Source organism: Emydura macquarii, unplaced genomic scaffold, assembly GCF_026122565.2.
Source record: "Emydura macquarii macquarii isolate MOO-44397 ecotype Brisbane River unplaced genomic scaffold, CSIRO-AGI_Emac_v2 contig_554, whole genome shotgun sequence".
NCBI lineage: Eukaryota > Metazoa > Chordata > Testudines > Chelidae > Emydura > Emydura macquarii.
The window spans coordinates 3,408,832-3,430,418 of record NW_027130691.1 but is presented as its reverse complement, the minus strand read 5'-3'; the positions used below and the strand labels follow the sequence as shown (position 1 = coordinate 3,430,418).

Here is a 21,587-nt window from a genome sequence, read left to right as displayed (position 1 = left end):
CTGCTCTTCTCATGTTTCTCTCTGCATTAGTTTACTAGGGGAACTGGTGTTTTTCTTTCCTTTGGCCTCCTACCAAACCAAGTGCCATGCTTTTAGGTGAGATTTCTGTGAGTGCATTTATAAATCAGTGGCAGTATCAGAGTGTCATTCAGAGTTTGTACAGAGTTTGAAGGGTATTTCACACAGATGTGAAATATTTCAGAAACACAGTTTAAGGGTGCATAAGGCCCAAACAGAATTGAAATCAATGGGCGTCTATTGAATTCAGTGGGCATGGAATTGAATTCAGCCCCCCTCATTTCCCATCAATAGGAACTGAGAGTGCTCAGCACTTCCTAGGATGGGGGGGCCTTAGTGCAAGAAGCACACATTTAGAACCAATAACCAGGCAATATTAGCAACATTAAAAAGAAAGTAATACAACAGTTACAACCTGGGAGGTACAGGTTTTGTCACTAAATTAATCAAGTACAATGATATTTTGTGCTGCTGTTTCAAATGTTATTACAGGGTTCACATCACTGAGGTTTTTTTATAGGTACACATTACGCTTAATTTAAAGACCCACTTTTAAACTAAAGCCCTGCGTTCATGGCAGGTGGGGGTCAATGGGCAAAATACGACAATATTTCTTCTAATTTTTTCAGAATCTTCCTGTCCCTCTGTAGGACCAAATGCTATTAAATTCTACAGTTGTCTTGTTTCCTTGTAGCAAATGCATTAATTAGAAAGATCAATTTATCCCTCACAACTCCAGCTTAGAACCTGGGAGTATGGTAAGTGTTATCTGGCAGTGACTAGACAGTACAGCTTACATCTGCTTTGTTCACTAGAGAAGTTTATACTAAAGACCAAGGTAAAAGGATGGACAGCTTAATAATTTGGCCCAGATTCTGCAAACACTTAGAACTTCTTGCAGGTGAGTAGTCCTCATATGCATAAGTGTTTGCAGAGTGTGCCCTTTGTTGTCAGGCAGAGCAGGTAGTGGACTCTCCCAATAACAAGCTAAACATACTGTAAACTAATATTACACCCGTATCTGTTTTCTTGTCACTGGTTTTGCTGTTACCACCTTAGTTTGCTTTTCATCAGAGGTCCTTTGACTGTTCTGTGTTGTTGAAGTTTAGTTCTTTGGTATGACCTATTTGCTGGCAATCTGAGTGCAGGCGAACTGCAAATTGATAGCTGGATTCCGAGAGTTTGCCTGTGGGCAGTTTTTCAGTTTCAGAAGTGTCTTCTCACCCAATTCACATTACACTGGAGGTACTGGGTTGTCCGACAGAAGTAAGAGCAACAATGAAAACAGTGTGGACAGGAAATGAAAATTGCGGACTGCTTTCTTACATGAAGCAATTGGGCCTCCTTACAAGGCTTAAAATAAGAGAATTCCAGAAATGGGGCAAAGAAGCTGGATGGGACCTTATTTTTCCTTATTCTTCTGTATTAAGTGGTTGAACTTGGCTTGTACAGTCCTGTATATTAAGGAATGAGGCCAGCCCATTTGGCATAACTGAAGTAATTTTTGTGGTGAATACTGGCAAAAACAGTTTATTGGCTAGTTCTACTTATCCCCTTTCTATTCTCTTTCATTCAGATTTGGGGCTGACTTAATTAGAAGCACATAGCTGAAACTGCATGCAACCTTTAAAAATAATTTAACAATGGTTGAATCTCCTCCCTCTTTTGGAGTAACTACTTTGCAGCAGATTAATCTTGAAACAAAGCAATGATGAACCAAAAAAGAAAGTTGCTTTTATAAATGCAGTTTATTTGTTATGGAATATAAGTTCTCCTAGTCTTACATTTTTCTGGCACGGAAAAGCCTGTAGAAGCTCAGTTTAGTTGTGGTAGTTTGTTTTGGGTGCTATGCTAACTAACTAGGACCGAATTCACTTTGCTATCAACAGATGTTCCCCCACAATGCACCATTTCATTTTCATCTCTTTCTGATTCTCTTTAGGAATAATTCCAGAAAAGCAAGGGACAGCTGAGGAAGACACAGAAATAGTAAGACGTGAACTGGTAATGTAGAATTTTACCTAAGACTATGATGATCTCCGTGCCCCATCCAGCCAGACGATATAATATAAACATTTGCCTACCTCAGAGCTGTTTGCTTTGGGATACAGAGTTGTTATCTTCAGCCCAGCATGGCTGAAAAGCTACTTGATGTTTACTCTTGATCTTTTCTGTTAGAGCACATTGTCCTGACCCTTGAACTCCTTAGTCCTGTTTAGGCATGATTTCTGATTATATTGCTCCTTTTTCATTGGCAAAATATCTTAAAATGTGTGGCAGAAAAAATGATGTGCTCCAATTGTATTTATTTTATTTAATAAAAGTGAGAGCTTCTTGAAATGGAATTATTTCCCTGCACACTTGAAGCCAGTTTTGTTTTATGTGAAAGACTGGATTCCCTGGCTTTTCCTTTGTTTGCACAGTGCCTTTTATTGATTATTCATTGCTCCATTCCCCCAGCCCAGAACCTAAATAGTCTATTTACGATTTGAACTGCATCTTCATTTTGCAAATACCTGATTTTAAATTAGATATGAAGGAATCTGCTTCTACCTCCTCTGCTAACAGGATCAGCGCATAGATTCCAAAGCTGTGTGCATATACCCTTTCCCTTAGAAATAAAATGCAGCTATTTGGTTGCCAGAAACCTCTTTTCCCAAGACCTGTTCATTCATATCCCTTTCACATTAATGTCCATAGTGAAATGACTGTAAATTTGGACTATATACAAGCTAGTTTAAATACAGCAAACTTACAAACTCTCTTCTTTTATTACAATGCAAAAATGCTGTCTGTTTTTGATTCTACAATACTGTATCATTGTAACAAATTATACTTAAAATCATTTAGTGTGAAATTGCAAATTAAGCCCATAGGGCTGGGGTTTTAGCACTAGTCTAGCCACTTGGGAGTGTACAGATGGTGAATTTGAGTTTTACAATAGGCACCATCACTGATTACCCCCATGGATGTAACGGACAAAAAGACCTGCCTCACAACCAAGGTAAGAAAAATACAGTAAAGGTCCTAGTGCCTGACTTGTTCAGAATAAGCTACTTTTAAAAATGCCTTTACTTTTAAAAGATTTTTGTAATATGTACCACAAAGAAAAACCCAATTAATATGCCCTGCATTTTCAAAAGTAGCTTTATACTTATTCTTTCTTAAATTTGTTTTTCCCATGTTGCATCCAGTAATCAAAAACTATATATTGCCCCTTGTTAGAATTATGCGTTTATGGATTTGGCAGCTTCTAACTACCAGTGTTCTCATTACTAAAACCAATTCATGCTGTTGTCTATTCAGCAGGGAGACAGTTGTCATGCTCTGCCTGTACTAATGGTAGTCTGGTCCATAAGGAATTAATCTTTATCCTCTCATGAAAATGACTCTCTTGCCTAGTACTGCCATTACTTTGAAAACTGCCATCTGACCTAGTCACTGATTTCAAATTTCATACTGATGACACAAGGAATGGATCCATTATGCTGATGCAAGAGGCCACCAGAATAAGGCTAGTCATTGAAAAGGAGAGCGTCTTTCCTGGTATGCCAGCCTCCACTTATAGCTTTTTTAAAGGAAGCTGCTCTTTTTGGCCGTGAGCAATGCTATACAGGTTTCAGGAGTCATGCAAGCTGTATAACACTTATACATACTATTGTACACTCACAGATAGTCTTGCTTATTTTCAATTCTGAGAATGGGAGAAAGGTGAAATACCTTTATTCCTACAGTATTAGTGCTCTTCTTGTACAGTTTGATAGACTGTCTTAGTTCAAACAGCAGAAGATATAGATTTTCCTCTTAATTTCCTTCAGTGAGTTTTATAAAGGTTTCTCTGCAGAGGAAAACCCTCAAAGTATGTAATTTCTGTACAAGTTAGGTTTTGTTTGTATTGCTGACTATGATATGTGTGTAAATTTAGAAAAATGTGTTATAAAATACTTCTAAAGGTCTGACAAAAGTAGAGAAATTTTGAGTTGTAGCTGACTGCATCTCATTGTTCTTAATTATCTCGAAGGTCTTAGAAGAGTTATAGACATGTGTACCACAAACACGGTATAAAACCATAGGCTGATGTGTAAGCTCATTGGGGCTGGAACCATCTCATTGTTATATGTTTGTACAATGGCTAACACAATGGGCCTGGGGCCTCTGAGGGCTACCACTGGGGAAATAATACATAATCATAACAATGTGTGCTTCAAGGGCTGACAACCCCACAAAAGCTAGGAGATTCAGTGTAAAGTCTAACCGTCTGTCTGTCATTTCTCCACTTAAGCCTAGGTGTCACAGCATAGTACATTGCAAGTGGCTTGCAAAAATTAGTGTCCTTGATAGAATGTTTGTTCTTTGATGCACATCATAATTTATCTCTGTGCAATGTTATTGTGTAACGTAATTGTTTTTATATAGAATATTATACAAAAGACACTGTGAAAGGATAAACTTGATTGACTGACATATGTTGCAACACTTCTGATGTCCAAAATAATTGCCAGCATCAGGATTTATTAGCAAAATGTAACCCCAAAATGTCATAAAAGTAGAAATGCTTTTCAAGAAGTATAGTTGTAGTTCTAGATTTTCATTTGGCCTTCAGTGATATCATTATTGAAGAAATATAAGCCAGTGGAACTTTCATTTCTAACATTAAATGCTTTTCCACATTGACATATGATAAATCTAAAAATGTTTTAAAATATTCAGACTCTAAAGTGAGCCTGAAGAAGCAAAAAGAGTCAGAACTGAAGCTGAAATTATTTGCTTTACTCACTCGTCTGTAGGAATTGCAGCACGTATGGAAGGTAATGTCATCCTGTTTAGAGACACCTCCTATAATATCTAGGCATGAAAGGATGTGGTAAGAGATAGCTTGTCAACTTGAACTTGAATTTCTGCATATTTTGTGAATTTAAGTGAAAACTTTATTGCTATTTAAATATGAGTATTTGTGTTTTAATTTTACTTTATATTTTTTGCAATAAAATATAATGATGTTACCACCTTTTTAAAGTAATATGAAAGTAAAGGAATATATAATTGATTTGTGGATATAATGTACATGTCTAATGGTGACGGGGGGAAAGGATGGTGGGATTTCTGCAGTTGTGATGGCTGTTATATAATTACATAATTAACATTCCTGGTTATACTGCTACTGCTAGGTAGGGTACAGTTTCCCTCCATCCAATCCAAGTTACAGGGAAGCATGAATAGTTGTGACTTATGGATTCCCACAGCCTACTAGTGGGCTTTTCCAGACTCAAGTTCATGATAGTTTTAACCCAGTCTCCGCAGACTGATTGCGAAGATGACACGAATAATTACAATGTGTGCTTTTAACTGTGTTTATGCCCACACAATAAAGGGCTTTTTCCCTTCATGCAGAACAAAAGTAAAATAAGAACATTTGTAAGAAAGAGTGAAAATCTTCTATCTTTTTGCTGAGCATTAAGAATTGTTCCCTTCTGGCTGCCTGTTAACAGCTTAGGACAAACGTGTCACTTTTGTCATAAACTCAGCTGGATCTCTTCCTTTAGAGTTCATGTTGGCCTCCAGTGCTGTTGTTTGCCATAGCACACAAGATACTAGTAGATGGTGCTTTCCATTTATTGACAGTCCAAATGGTCTTTAGAGGTTTCCCAGGCACCATCTGCTCTCGTTAACAGCCAGACGTGCCCCCAGGAACTTCCTCTTGTCCAATGTTCTATTTATTGTTTGATTGATTGATTGATTCTACATGTGATCACATGTACCAAGTCAAGTGACAGTTGTACTCCCAACAAGGTACTTTATAGGGTTTTTCTGGTGTGTTCATTGTGAACAAGTTGAGGCCAAAATCCTTTTGTATCAGTTATATAGTCATTCACCACTACTCTCTGCCTTTCCTTATTGAACGAATTCTTTCCACAATTTAAAAGCTTTGATATCAATACTTTCCTTGCTAACATTATCTAATAGTTCATTTTCTGTATTCCAATATAAAAATTCTTCCAGATGTATAAATAGACTGTGTCTACTACTTCATCCCATCAGCCCCCATTGTCACGTCCTTGACAAAGATAATTAGATTTTTTAGGCATGACCTCTTCTTTGTGAATCTGTGTTGACTGTCTTTGACTTTCTGTACCTGTCCAGGCATTCTCCTATTTGTTCCTTTACAGTGATCTGGAGTCATTCCTAAAGCCAGGCTTCTCTGAATCCCCTTTTTTCCCCCTACCCTCCTCTTTTTTAAGTGAGTCGAGCGTTAGTGAAAGATACTATACTAACGGTACTGGAGACTAAAGTCTTTACTTATCCACAGAATAGGTACAACATGGAGGTAAGCTTCAATCTAGGCTGCCCCTTGCCAGTGAGCCTTAACTTGGCTTCAGGTGGCAAGAGAGGAGTTAAATCACCATACCTATTTAGCCCTTAGCCTGTCTTCTGAATCTGTCAAAAAGGATGGTAATTACAATGCTGATTTTGGTGACAAGATCACCAAGTCATGCCACTTAGATCATTGAATAGCCATGGCTTAGATCATGTCTAATCCGGGCTGGATTCTAACAATGACAGGTGCTTCCATCCAGTTTCTCTGCTCCTGTTTTGCTTCTTAGAGTCATTTTAGCCTACCTCCAGTCTTTGGATAAGGCTTGTGTATAGTAAGATTTAAACTCCATTAAGCCAAGTATAATGCTCTGCAAATGTCAACAAAATTGTAAGACTAAAAGGCCTCTCCCTTTCATCTGCTTATAGAAGGAACCCATAGAACAAATTAAAACAAGTTTCTGCATTCTGCCATATTTCCTGTGGATGGAACAGGTGCAGAAATCTGATCCACAGCTTTCCAGTGACTGGAACGTTGGGGCCTTGTCTACATTGGCATTTCAGCCACTGATGTAGTTTTACCGGTAGAAGTTCTTACCATAGACATGATTTACACTATGATTTGCTCCAGAGCACACCGCATGCTGGGTGTATATGATTTTTGTCTATATTAGGAGTTTATATTGGTAAACTCATACCTGTTTTTCAAAGAAATGGTTTTAAAAATAGCAAGTGAGCTTCGGGGTGTGGTTGCTATGTAGTAAGTTTCTGCTTAATGCAGGACCCCCACATGGGGCGGGGGGAAGGGTACATTTACCAGGGCCCGGAGACCCTCGGGGGCCCGGCTCAGGCTGCAACCCCCATCACCACGAGGAAAAAATGTTTCACGGCTCATGAGATTGTATGTCTGAGATGAGGGTTTGTGGTATGTGTGTGGGAGGGGGCCTGTGTTACAAGTTTGTACTGGGCCCGAAAAAATTATGCTTGGGCCCTGGCTTAATGTACAGCTGAAATTTTATGTTGCTGTCAAAAGTGTTGCATCTTATACTAATATTTGTCTTGTATTCCCTATTTTGGAGTTTCATTCCACATTTGAGTTTCAAATCAACACATGCTTGGAGATCTAATGGAAACACAGCACTTTGGGATCAGAGTTTGGGATCTTTGCTTCTACACTGGCCTGGAAGGTGATACCTTTGAGGGTTGGGGGTGTTTTTTGTTTTGTTTTTGTTTACTTCAGTGGGAGCTGGACAGGTGTTTAGCCTTTGAGGTAGTAAGTTGCTTTACGCAATGATGGCAACCCGGAGCAGACTGACTATAGCGTTGGGGAGAGCCGCAGTTAGCACACCTCTCCTCCTTTTGCGGAGGAGGTTGCTGTAATGTCTGGCCTTGGCAGAGTGCTTGGAGTGAAATTAAGCTACTAACTGAATCAGATACAGACACATCAATACAAGATCACAATTTGTCATGTCTCACTTTAAAGCCTCACTAAAGCGGCTTTTCATTAGTCAGAAATCCAGTGTTCATGAAAATGGCTATACATGGGCTCAAATGGCAAAGTTTAACTTCAGATCCAAACTTTGCAAAGTTTAAGGCTGTTTGATCCAGAGTTTAGCTCAAGCCCTTCTAGAGGCAGGGCTAATTTAAACTGTTTTCCTGTGTATGTATTTAGCATTAGGTTCATTACCCACAACTAGAAATATTGTTAATTGATTATACTTTTAGGGAGGAAAAGTATTAGCTCATTAATAACGCACAACATTTTTTGCTCAGTTTCTAGTATAGCAATACTTTCTGCCTATAAAATGACACACAGTATTTCAGCCCAAAAAAAATTACTTAAAAAAAATCCAAACCCCTTGACTTGCTAGTTTGAAATACAGTAAATTTGTGAAATCCAAATACAATGATGATGATTTAGGTGAAGCAGCATCAAAAACTATTTTTAGCATAAAGTATACACTATTATACTACATTCAGCTGGAGTGCTTTTAGTGAGCAATTAATAAGATCTGACATTTGCAAGGGTAAGTCAGCCCATAATCACTTATGAAGGAATCCAATAAAGTTTTAAAGGACAGTGGGCAAAAATATCACAATCTGGGATACAACATTTGGTTTCCATTTCTTTTTCCAGCTAAATGAAAATTAAATGAGTATACAACTGCCTCCAAATGTGTATCTGACTTCATAAAAGCAAATTTATTTTTCCTGCCACATGCTCGAGAAGAAGAGTTAAAGAAAATGAAAGCTAAAAATGGATGTTTTCTGGAATCTATGGCCCTATTCTGCAAACACTTGCACAGTGATTAATTTTATTCACGTCAGCAGTCAGACTGACGGTGGTGTGGCAATTCTTATGTTTCTGTTAAATCAATGGGACTGCTCACATGAATAAAGTTGAGCATGTGTGTGTTTGCCTAAGGATTTAAGACTAAAATCCCTTCTCTTCCACAGGCTTTAATCAAATTAGCACCATTGAGATGTAATTGCTTTTACTCATGGATAGCTTACTCTAGCAGGTACTTTGCTACCTCAACTTTTGTGTGCTAAACTGCCACATGTAGATGACTTTTGCTTCATGTTTACAAGACTAGGAAATACAAATAAACCATTTCTTCACCTTCCCTGACCAAAATTCTTAATGTCAGTAATTAGAAAACACAATAGTATAGATGTAGTTTCATCGGAGTTTAGGCTACCAGACTTAAAACTAACATTTTCAAAAGCATTTCATGGTTTGAAGGAATGGTCAATTAACCTTCTGTTTCCTGCAGGGAACCCTGCAAAGAACTGTCAACAGTTCAGTTTAGAGAGATTTGTCCAGTGACCTACAAGGTTACCAAGTTCACAAATGCATGTAACAATGTCATCATAGATTTGTTTCCTGGGTTACTATCACAAGAGAATAAATCAATTGTTTGACAGTTTCTGCTACAGTACACGGATAACCAACTGAATGATGGGTGCTGGCCAAGTAGTATGGTGTGCACCAACATAGCTTTTCACAACTGGAACCAGTCAACAGGAAAAAGGAAAAATTCCTGTATCTTCAAGATATATTAAATGTCTGGCTGGTTCTTCTCCCCCCCGCAAATAACTTTCTCTTTTAGAGGAGGTGAGGGGAATTCATAGGCTGCCTGCTGAGCTTCTTTGTATTTCCAAAACTCTTCAAATGCCAGTGTAAAATAAAAGGTTGAAAATATTTGATTATTCTAGTGGCGACAGTGAGATTTAAGTGACAGTAACAGCTAATATTTAATTCCAAATTAAGAGCATTCTGTTGGAGCAGCAGAAGTTGATTCAGAAGATACACCTGCTGGTAATAGTCAGGTTTATCCATTCTGAGGCCTTGAAGAAAGATTACACTGTCAAGCTACAGTGGCTACACAAGTGACTAGATTTTATAGTGGTATTGAAAGGAAACTGAGGGCCCAGTCCTGCCATTGAAGTCAATGGCAACATTGGAGAAGGAAGGCAGGGTCAGGCCATAAGTTATGTAATGTTTTCCAAAGGATTAGAAAAGTGTAAATGAAAACAGAAAACCAACAGTTGAGCTTTGCTTTTGGTTTTGCCTGAGTGGTATGTAAACAGGAGTGTAGCAACGTAGTAAGGAGCGGATATTGTACCAGCTGAATGAATGACAAGTGAAGGTTTCTCTTTTACTCAGCACTAGAATACTATGGGAATGAGATTTTAAAAGGGTGAACGGATCTTTGACATATCACCAGTGGTATTGATTGGGTGCTGACTATATAGATTACTTCAATGCCTTTTTACTTACTTATTTCAAAAATCACTTATTTTTCAGTTAAGTTAAGGATCTAACTACTGTATAAACTTACAAATGCCAAGTAATTCAAAGTTAAGGCATGCATATCTTTATGGCATCATGCCGAAGGATGATGTGAGGAATTAAATAGCTCAATGGCATGAGAAGATGGAGTGTCAGTATTCAATTTAATTTTCCTGGCTTTTGTCATTTTGTCAATCCCTGATCACTTAATTTTCAAAGTGTTGACTAAGTTTTAGCTGCATGATTCTAACTGACTTAAATCGAAACAGCCAGTAAATCCTGTACAACCCTTTGCAAATCTGGAGAAATGTTTGTTTAGGCGTTTTTCAGAACTTTTACTACAGAGCTGATAGTCACTGAGTTTGAATACATATCTATACCTTTTATTAATGTTTTATTAATAATAGATTGGAATGACTTTGTCTAAGCTGTTTTAGTGTATTGTACAATGTTGTTTTAGAATGCATATTAATAAGCCTAAAAATAATGCTAACATGGTATTGACAGTTTTAATCGCTGTTTTATAACTGAAAATTGTTATCGTTTTAATATTCCTGTAAAAAATTGTGCTTAAATCACTTGTCAAATTGCATTTTATAAACTGAAGCCATTTTTAAGTTATACAACTACAAAAGGAGAAATGGCCGCCTCTATCATTTTAAACATGTATTAAAAGAAAAATCACTTGAAAGACTGAGATGTTACACCAAATTTCTTCTTGGAGCAAAGTTTTTACAGCTCATTAAAAGCTCTGAGTATAGAGACTTATTACTAGAAATGTTGACAGGTCTTAAACATAAAATATCAAATTTATAATAAGAGGCTTCTTTTATAATAACAAGGCTTCTTTTACTACCGGTATGCATGTTCCTGTGTGTAAAAGAGACAATCACAACAGCAAGATTCTACTTCTGGCAAACAAACTGGCTGTTGCTTCACAGATCGCTGTGTAACTTTTGATGTGACTCTGCATTGACAAATGTGGGTGGTTTCTTTCTAATGCACAAACTGGTCTTGAACATCCTCATACATTCATAGCATCAAATCTGTGTTTGAAATGTTGTCAAAGATAATTTCAAGAGAGACTTGTCTTAGAGTAGATGAAATATCTTGTTTTTACTGGAAGTGTCCGAGTCTAGAAATGCTCACAGAGAATAATTTAGCTTAATTCACTAGGATAATCTTAGTCAGGTATACAGTATGAGAACCACTAATAACGTATATCTTTCAGGTCAGAAGAGGGTTCCTTGCCTTTTTTAAAGTACAGATGAGGTTATCACCTGCTAGGAAAGTCTTGGAATGGGAGAGTTTATTTTTTATGCTGCAGAAATTTCAGTCATAAGGAAAGTTTCGAGGGAATGAAAATAGTTTAGAGTTATTTCAGCATGTATTTATAATGGTTTAATCTTTATTCTCAACATTTCTGAGTATTTTGAGTCTTGGGTGCACATTTGTCAATTATAGATTCTGATCATGAACCTATCCCAAAATGAATAACTGAGAATATAAAGTACAAAATTATAATCCAGCATTTACAATAAATGCCACAAGATTTACAGAATGTTTTCTAGGCTGAGGTGTTGGAGATCCATGATTTTTCTTTCAGAAGATAACATGAAAAAAGAAACCTGGTCCCACTGATTTTCTCCATAGTTTTCCCTATGTATGATTGATGCTAGGGATCCTATTCCTTCCTATTATTTAAGAATGTGCATGGGGTATGGCTTTTTTGGAGAAGCAGCAGGAACAAGACCATCAAAGATAATGAGGAAGAACTCTGTGTGGGAGATGGGAGTTCAGACAATTTGGGCTACATTCAGGTTCCAGGCTATAGGCTAGATGGTTATAGCAGTCAGTCTTCACAGTTGACTGTGCTGGCTGCACTGATCTTGCAACATCCCCTGTTGCCCATTCCTTGTAACTGCATCATCATGAGTTCTGAAGGAAGTCCCTTCTACTTGTCCAGTTAAATGTGTCATCTAAGAACTAGTCGGGACAGTTTAGGGGAGGAGAAATATGTTGTTCAGTAAAAAGCAGAGAGAAAAGAGGAAACGAATATTTTTGAATTCAGTGACTGAATAATTTAATAGAATATGAGGACAGATTAGTCTTTCAGTTAAACACAGCATTAATAGTTAGGAGATATGGTTCTATTTCTAACTTTACCCCGACCCTCCCCTTTGTGACTCTGCACAAGTCCCTACATTGTCCAAAGTGCCAGCTAATTTTGTGTGCCTTAATAACGAATGCCCAACGTTTCATGCCCTTCGGTCTAGTTTGCAAAAGCCAGTGGTAGTTGCACGTTCTCTGAAAATCAGGCTCTAGCTCTCTCAAGTTGGGCATCCAAAAATGAAAACAGCCAAAATTAGTGACATGGTTGAAAATTTAACCTTCAGTCTGTCTCAACCACATGGTGTAATCAATTTTTCAGCAGAAGTCACCACTGAAATTAATGGGGTGTTCTGCTCAAATACTCAATATGATATGATCATCTGTGCCTAGGTTTCCTCATCTGTACATAGGGCTCTGTCTCTCAAGGCAGCTGTAAGGTTTAATTAATTAGTGTTAGTAAAGCACTTTGAGATCCTCTGATGGAAGATGCCATAGCAATGCAAAATAATATTTTCTGCTGTTGCCACAAAAGAGAAAAATCAAATTTCTTCAGAGGCAAAGGTGTTATATACTTGATTTGAACCTGGCCTAGGTGTGAATAGCAAAGTTATAACATCCTAGAAAAATAGGCTCTATATTAGAAATGCTGATGGTGTTTAACTATAGTTGAACTCGGAGATGTTGCTTATACGGTAATTAAAAAGTACCTTGATAATAAGAACATTTTAAGCTTCTTGCATGGTGTTCATCTGAATTTAGCTAAACCATATGCTCCAAATCTCAGTATCTTAAGTGCAAATCTCCTTTAAGCATCTGACATAATGACATGAGTTTCATTATTGTTAAACCATTCCATGACACTTAAATTTGTTCTTTTGAAGCATCACATTACCTCTGACAGTCAAGGGATGAAATCAAGAAAGATTGGTATAAATAATTTATAGAATACTGCTTGTTGGTGTGAACCATAGCAGTGATGTTCAAGTAGAGCTAAGTCTAGTGAAACATTTGTTGATTATTCAAACTCAAGTGCCCGGTTGTTTAACATTATTTCAAGATTAGTCACTGATTTTAAAATGTATATATAAAATCCTGGCTATGAAAAAATTAGAAATTTACAGCCTGAGGGATCTCTGTGGAATTGTATATATACACACACAAATCCTCACCTTCCCATGGATGTACACAGCTGGCATGGGTTGTACACCAATAGGCGTGGTTTGTTGTTTTTTTTTAAATACAGGTGAGCATGTACTGCTGTGACAGTAATTTGAGTGTAATAGAATCTTCCCCAGTCTTTTCAGAGCCCTAAATGCCTCCCACTTTACTCTTGGCTTGCCATGCCACCTCAGTCATCTGGATTTCCAGTTAAGGGGACATTTGCAATTCGTTATCATGTATGTATTTATTTCGATTGCGATCGCTCCCAGAGGTTCTAATCAGGATCAGTGCCCTATTATGCTAGGTGCTACATAAACACACAGAAGGACAGGGTCCCTACTCCAAAGAGCTTGCACTCATGTTTATTCCCATCTGTGTACTCCCCAGTCCTTAGGGGGACTTGGGAGGATGGCTGTTTGAGTAATATCAAGTATTTTTTTACCCATGGCCTGAATATGCTGTCTCCACAGCACACTCATCCCAGAGAACAAGAGAGCAGGATCAGGAACAAAACTGGGATCTCCCAGATGGCATTGCAGCAGAGTGGCAATAGTCTGCTATAGTGCTAATAACCACTGTTGTCATTTTAGCAGTTGTGTGTTTGTTTGTGCTTTTCAAACACAGATATAAGGAATCCCTTTCATCGGGTTTAGTGAATGAGAGAGGAGGGGGGGAGGGGAAGAATACAAATCCTAAAGAGAAATTTGCTCACTATCCATTTTTTAAGCACAAAGACAAAAAAGTCCAATCCTGGATAAGCACAGATGCTCCTGGACTATTCTTTTTTTCCATCAGACGAGACAGAGAACAGATTTAAAAGACAAAGCATGACTTTGTAGGTTGATACGCACGAGGGGGTGGGGAACTCAGGATAGAATGCAATCAGGCGCCCGTCTCAGGAGCATCATTAGACATTGAGAAAGATATCATTAGATTAAAAAAATGTTTTCACAGAGAAACAAAGAAGAAATAATGTGTCAGGATTGCCCAACACAAGCTTCTGAGTCATTGTCGTTGACAATGGATGCACCAGCAAACTTTGCCTCTGATAGGTTGAAAATTGCAGCCATGGTAAAAGTGATGTGAACAGACTGACTGTTATTCTAGCCCAATAAACAGGCAGCAATACTCTACATCTCCTGCTCAGTTCAGGATTACTCATTTCAAATGACAGCTACTGTCTAATGCCTAAAAGTTTAGAGCAGTCACATCACCATCCCATCTATATGACTTCACGGACAAATAGCATCAGTTGTCTCAGTCAAGTCTCTCGGTTTGTCTGCTCTTTCAATGGTATATTTAGAAAATGCTGAGCAAATAATGACAAGAAAATCTTTTCTGTTTTTTGACCCAAGAGAAAATAGTGTAGTAACCATCTTTTATGGCAGCCAAAGTAGCCAGGTTTCTTTCGAGTATCCACATTACCCTTCAAGGTTTTTAATACTTCTTTATGTGAAATCCAATGTAAATCACCTCTATTACAATTATATCTAGTAAACATTAGATAAGAACATTCCTGATCTTCCTAAACTCTTCAAAATAGATAGTGGGATGAGGCTGGGCATGCTTATTTTTCCTCTAAGGTTTTCAATCATCATATTAAATACATTTCATCTTTATAGATGAAATATTTTGTTGGTTTAAGTTAGAGGCTGAATAGGTAAATGAGTGGCAATATAATAATATGTAATAGAAAGAGAATCTTAGGATTATTCAAGTGCTTTTGGATTTGATTTACTTCCTTATTTAATAACTAGGTTCCTAAAGACTCCTTAAGCTTGAATGACCCATGTTTTGTTGCCAGGTCTATTCCAGTGACCCCTGCCAGGACCTCTGCCCCAATTCATTTAACAGACAAAAATGAATCTATTCCAGGAGCTATCAGTCCCCATTATCTCTAAATGGGCCTGACAGTTGGAGACAGGCCTCATTATTTTTAATTGGTCCCTATAATTTTGGAGTTAAATTAAACACAGTTTAATGCAGATAGTTCAGATACATTGGTATGACAGAGTCAGAGTAAAGTTGTATTTTAAGTTTTATAAAACATCAGTTTTTGTTTCCAATTGGTTTTATTGCTCTGAGCTGTATGAAACTTGACTGTATCTCTCAATGAAATATGTCTATTTGTAATTTGAGAATGTAAGCATCTGTTACACCTATTCATTAAATATAGGTACATGTTAAGATCTGAAATTCAGGAATTTATCATCTCATTATAAGAGAATACATGCCTTACATAATAAAGTCCTAAGTCACTTGTGTGTACTAATGAATGTACTAACCCAGGAAGAAGGATGGGGTAAAATACAGATGGAGTTGATTTAAAGATAAACTTACATAAAGTGCAAAAACATTTCCAAACATTTCTGAAGGCAAATTATGCTATTGAAGGAAAGGTTTCCTTCATGGCTTGTCTATCTCTCCACTAATATGCATCATATTCTTAGAACTAAACAAGATGTTTTAGAAAAAGATATCTTCATTACATCAAACATAATTGCTTTCTGTCTGAAACTGTATTTAGTGTCAAATACTGCATCTTAATTTAAGAGAGTACTGGATGATCTTATGATCAATAATATACCATTTGTAGAAGCTAATACATGGATAAACAAACGTCATGCTCCAGGGCATATCATCACCAAAGGGTCAGGAAGGCATTATTTCTCTCTCATGTGGAGTACTTTACAAATTGGCCAAATGCAATGTAAATGGGGTGGAGCTTGCCTTCTCTGAAATATCAGGTACTGGCCACTGGTGGAAGCACAATATCAGACTAATTGCTAATGGTCTGATCTTGTCTATCAAATCCTATGTTTATATATGTTGTGTATTTGAAGTTACAGAACCACCCAAGTTTAATGGAGGCAATTCTGATTATGTTTTGTAGACTACAAGGAACGCTAGTCTATAAAACAAAGGCAATAATTATAGGGAGGAATATAGCCCCTTCCAAGGTTTTTGGAGTATACCTGATTCAAGTAGACATCAGACCTCTGAGACTTAGCGTTGTTACTGCCAGTGGAAGAGAAGAGCTGTGGTGTCCCAGCATGATGGCAGGCAGAAGTGAGTGTCTGAAATCTTCAGCTGCTCCTCAGAACATATATCTGAAATCTCTTGGCCCTTCCTGTTGCAGAAGTCAGAAATCTTCAATTAAGTGAGGGGTGTGGAGAATGTTGAGAGACAGGACGGTGATTCTAGTCATGGCTTTCTTACTTTCTTCTCCCACAGAGAGAATGTACTTCAGGCCACTCACAACAGAGGAACAGTCTTCAGCAGAACCATCCTGGGAGTAAAGAAGGCTCTTGTCATGGAAGAGTGCAATTCTGACAACCCTCACATAATTGTGCCTCTCTCAGTCACTGGGAACAAGCAGTCATATACTGTGAGTGCTTTAAAATAATACCACAAGAGTTTCAAACATACACATTACAGGTAGTTAACTTTAACTCATTACTGGTTGTTGCCTCGCCAATATAATCAAATGGAACATTTCTCTTGTCAGTTTCTCTTATTTTCTTTTTAATCTTGCGCAGAAAGGGAGGTTACCGAGGTGGAGTGCAGTTATTGCACAGTAATCTTCAACAAGACATGAAAATTCATCATCTCCACATGTTGTTTTTCCTTGACAATATGCATTGTAGACATGCCTCTGCTAATACATCTGCAAAGAGTAATTTGATCTTTGAACTGACCTCAATATATAGGAGGACACAAACAAAAGGTTTTTTATTTGAACAAAAAACAGTACTTAACTGGACAATAAGAAGGGGTCTCAGTCATCATCTCTCTTTAGTCCCAGTACAAAGTCTCACTTTCCTTTAGTCTCTGAGTGATGCAAAACACTCTTACCGTTGCAGCCCTGCCAGTTATAGGAAGATAGATTCATTAACTCCTCATTTTGGCAGGTTCAGACTTTATTCAACAGATTTTCTATTTCCAGACACACAAGCATAAGAAACTCCTGGAAGTGAGTAGGGCTATGGGGCAAGATGAGAATAAAGAGTTTCTCACAGCTCCTGCTCATATACAGAGTTTTAAAATGATAGTGGTGTCTCTTGATATATAACATGGCCAGACTTACTGGAAGGGCAATAACCCTGCTTCTGATTTCCAAAGGTGACCCTTGGTACTTTCAGTGATGAAGCCAAAGCTTCTGTGATTAACGAGTGCTCATTTGTTGTAAACATGCCAAGGAACAGAGAGGGAATCAAACCATCCTCTCATGCAGGTGCTGTTGCTTTGAATCTTGTAAACGATCAGCTACTGAGAAAGGCACACCAGTGCAGCCTGGGGGCCCAGTCCTCCAATCCTTACTCACCTTAGTAATCTTTAGTCATGCAAGTAAAGGTTTGCAAATGCAGGCCCATGCCATTTATTTGTAGCATGCAGCTGGTGAACACTGGACTTATTGTGAAACTCAGTCCTGAAGCTCTTACTCACGTTAGTATATTTTATCATGTAAGTAATCCTAGTGAGCTCAATAGGACCACTTGCAAAAGATATCATCATGCGAGTAAAGTTTCCACTGTCAGGACTCCTTACGTAAAAAGAAATAAGACGACTCAACACAGCATATTACTCAAAGAAAAAAAATTGGTTTCCTGTCACCATTTTTCTTATTAATGGGTAGAAGTCTTGTTACTTCCACCTGCTTTTGTCCTGCCCCCCCTGCTCAAATGTTTCAAAGGGAAAAAAAGAAGTTAAATATCGGATCTTTTGTTTTGGGATGTGACAAACTTAATTAAACATGACGTTTCTCACAACAAAGTGTAAGCCCAGGAACGTTACAGCAATGTTTTCCCTTTTGGCTCAAAAGAGAAAAAATTGCAGCCCTTTGTGTCAAATATTTATATCACAAGATGTAGCTTCTTATTTATGGAAATTTGTTATGTTTAAGTGACACTTTAATCATACACAGGATTTGTCAACAAAACTAGGGTAATATGTGTTGGCGAAAAAGAACAGGGGTACATAATATGTATACAGTCCATGTATCTTTCTAACTGGTTTTTTTGGGCTGTGTATAAGGCATCCATTACAGTACAAATCTGCATCAGGCACTCCCTTCGCTGCCTCTTATATATTTCTTCTTAAGTATGTTACACTTGCAGCACAGATTAATGTCTGAATGAGTCCTTTGTTGTCTGTTATACTGGACATAATCTATTTTTTTTCCCTGCAGTACTTTTTGGGAACAAAGATGACATCACAGATTAAGGCCTCTAAAGGACTGCTATACCTTCACGCCTCTTGTTATGAATGACGAATCATTTTTAAATTGTTAGAATCTATTTGACATTTGAATTGTGTTTTTCATTTAGTTTTTATTCTGTTTTCAAGGGCTATCTTAAAGGATTGTTATATTTTAGAGAGACGAAAGAAGGAACGATAGTTTAATATATCCCAACCAATATATTTTTATTGCCATGGCAAAAAAGCACTGTTACTAATGGAGTTTCTTGTTCAGAAGGAAGTTGTTACAGTAACATATGATATAGAAAATAACATTTTTTTAAATTCAAAACATCAGACTGACGATTAATCTGAGAGGTTCTCTCTGAAATCAATTTTTCAGTGATTCAGTTCTTCAATACTTACACTGAACACACAATTCAGGTTTTCTTTATATATAGCTATATATCCACTAAAGAAATTCTACAGGATTTAAGTGACAAATTTAAGTTTGAGTGACATATGCTGGAGGCCTAGCACTGCTAGTACTAAAACATCCTTGGAATTTCTAAATAATATAGACTCAAAAAGTGTTGCAACCAAGATGTGGGAATTCTATATTAGATCTTGTCTTGACAGATAAAGAGGAGCTGATCACAGAACTAAAAATTCATGGTAGCTTAGGTACAAGTGATCATGTCTTGATCACATTTATAATGTGCAAACTGAATAAACCACTAACATATATACTTGGTGCTTTAAAAGGGACAATTTCACAAAGCAGAAAAGAGTTATGATCCAATTTGGATCCAAAAGGAAGTATTTAGTCAGAAAAATGTGAATGATCATTAGGAATTGTTTAAGAACCTCTTGCTAGATGTCCAAAAAGCCACAATCCAGCATCAAGGAAGAAGGCCATATTGGTTAAAAAACCAACCTGGTTTAGAGGAGGAATGAAGGCAGCTCTTTCTCATTTTCTCTCTCTAACAAATGGAAGAAAGGGGAAGTTGAGAGTAATGAATATAAATCAGAAGCTAGAAATTGTAGAAAAATTATGAGGGAAGCTATGGGACACAAAGAGCAATCCATGGCTAGCAGAATTAAGGACTATAAAGAGATTTTTAAGTATATTAGGAAAAAGGAAATCCTGACAATGGAATTGGCCCATTACGAAATAGAAATGGTAGAATTATCAATAATAATTCAGAAAAGGCAGATCTGTTCAATAAATATTTCTGTTCTGTATTTGGGAAAAAAGCAGAAGATGTAGTCTGATCATATGGTAACACTTCTTCCATTCCACTAGTATCTCTGGAGGATGTTAAACAGTAGTTACAAAGGTAGACATTTTTAAATCAGCAGGCCAGATAACTTACATCCAAGAGTTTTTAAAGAGCTGGCTGAGGAGCTCACTGGATTGTTAATGTTGATTTTCAATAAGTCTTGGAACACTGGGGAAGTTCCAGAAGACTGGAAGAGAGCAATGGTTGTGCCAATGTTTTAAAAGGGTAAATAGGAAGACCTGGGTAATTATAGGTCTCTGAGACTCATCAATCCCTAGTAAAATAATGGAAGGCTGATATGGGACTCAATTAATAAGAACTAAAAGAAACTTGATATCTTTTTTTGGTGAGGTTACAAGTTTAGTTGATAAAGGTAATAGTGTTCACATAATACACTTTGACTTCTATAAGGCATTTGACTTGGTACCGCATGTCATTTTGATCTAGATTGCTTGGTAAACTGAATGCAAGCAAACAATATGAGTTTGAATACAGCTAAATGTTAATGTATACATCTAGGAACAAAGAATATAGGCCATACTTACAGGATGCGGGACTCTGTCCTGGGAAGCAGTGACTCTGAAAAAGATTTGGCGAGGCGTAGTGGATAATCAGCTGACCATGAGCTTCCAGTGCGATGCTTTGGCCAACAGGGCTGATGGCATCCTTGGAAGCATAAAGAGGGGAATCTTGAGAAGGAGTAGAGCGATTATGTTACCTCTGTGCTTGGCACTGATGCGACTGCTGCTGGAAAACGGTGTCCAGTCCTGGTGCCCACAATTCAAGAAGGATGTTGCTAAATTAGAGAGGGTTCAGAGAAGAGCCACGAGAATGATTAAAGGATTTGAAAACCTTCCTTATAGCGATAGTCTCAAAAAGCTGAATCTATTTAGCTTAATGAAAGGAAGGTTAAGGGGTGACTTGATTACACTGTATAAGTACTTACATGGGCAACAAATATTTCATAATGGACTCTTCCAGCTAGCAGAGAAAGGTATAACATGATCCAATGGCTGGAAGTTGAAGCTAGACAAATTCAGGCTGGAAATAAGGTGTACATTTTTCACAGTGAGGATAATTAACCATGGGAACACTTTACCAAGGGTTGTGGTGGATTTTCCATCCCTGGCAATTTTAAAATCAAGATTGAATGTTTTTCTAAAAAGATCTGCTCTCAGAATTACTTTGTGGAGGTTTCATGGCCTGTGGCTATACAGGGCAGACTAGATGAACACAATGGTCCCTTCTGGCCTTAGAATCTATGAATTGTGTAAATATGTGCCTTGGGAAAGGTCTGTATGAGGCAAAGCAGAAACATATTTTAGGAACAGAAGACAGTTATTGGGGCACATACTTACATCCCATATGTTTTATTTACAATAAGCTCAAAGATTTCCCCAAATTGCCTAGATTTTTTCCCCTTGTAAAGGAAATCCAAGAGAGTAGTCATGGGCAAGTCTCCACAGCCACTGTAGGAGTTTTTTCCCCTCCAAAAGAGTCAGAAGGAGAATTGTGTTTAAAGATATCTCTGTGGAACACCACCTCCCAACACTGCTCTCTGGAGGTTAGGATGTTAGCTTGGAACTTAAGGGTCCTGAGTTCATTTTCTGGCTTTGCCCCAAATTTCTTTTCTGATTTTGAGCAGTCATTTAATTTATCTAAGATGAGTTCCCTATCTGTACAAGAGGGATTATAGCATTTCCTTACCTGTCAAGGGTGGTAGGAGG

The 21,587-nt window shown here is 37.6% G+C and overlaps 1 protein-coding gene and 1 long non-coding RNA gene across 4 annotated transcripts in view; one reads left to right on the top strand and one right to left on the bottom strand.

Annotated features, from left to right (window-relative positions):
• FOXN4 (forkhead box N4) overlaps nt 1-16,397 on the bottom strand; it is a 38,227-nt gene extending 21,830 nt beyond the window's left edge. The window contains exon 1 of the mRNA XM_067539467.1: nt 16,375-16,397. The gene's annotated coding sequence lies outside the window, so the exon portion shown is untranslated. The remainder of the gene's footprint in view (nt 1-16,374) is intronic.
• On the top strand, nt 673-18,807 carry LOC137147419 (uncharacterized). Of its 3 annotated transcripts, none has more exons than XR_010918207.1 (4): nt 673-776; nt 1,961-2,007; nt 16,634-16,787; nt 18,588-18,807. It is a non-coding gene; the product is annotated as an uncharacterized lncRNA (long non-coding RNA). The 3 variants fall into 3 exon arrangements; XR_010918206.1 differs by having other exon boundaries at nt 1,961-2,022; XR_010918208.1 differs by lacking the exon at nt 673-776 and adding an exon at nt 846-919 and having other exon boundaries at nt 1,961-2,022.
• Nucleotides 18,808-21,587: the final 2,780 nt, after the last annotated feature.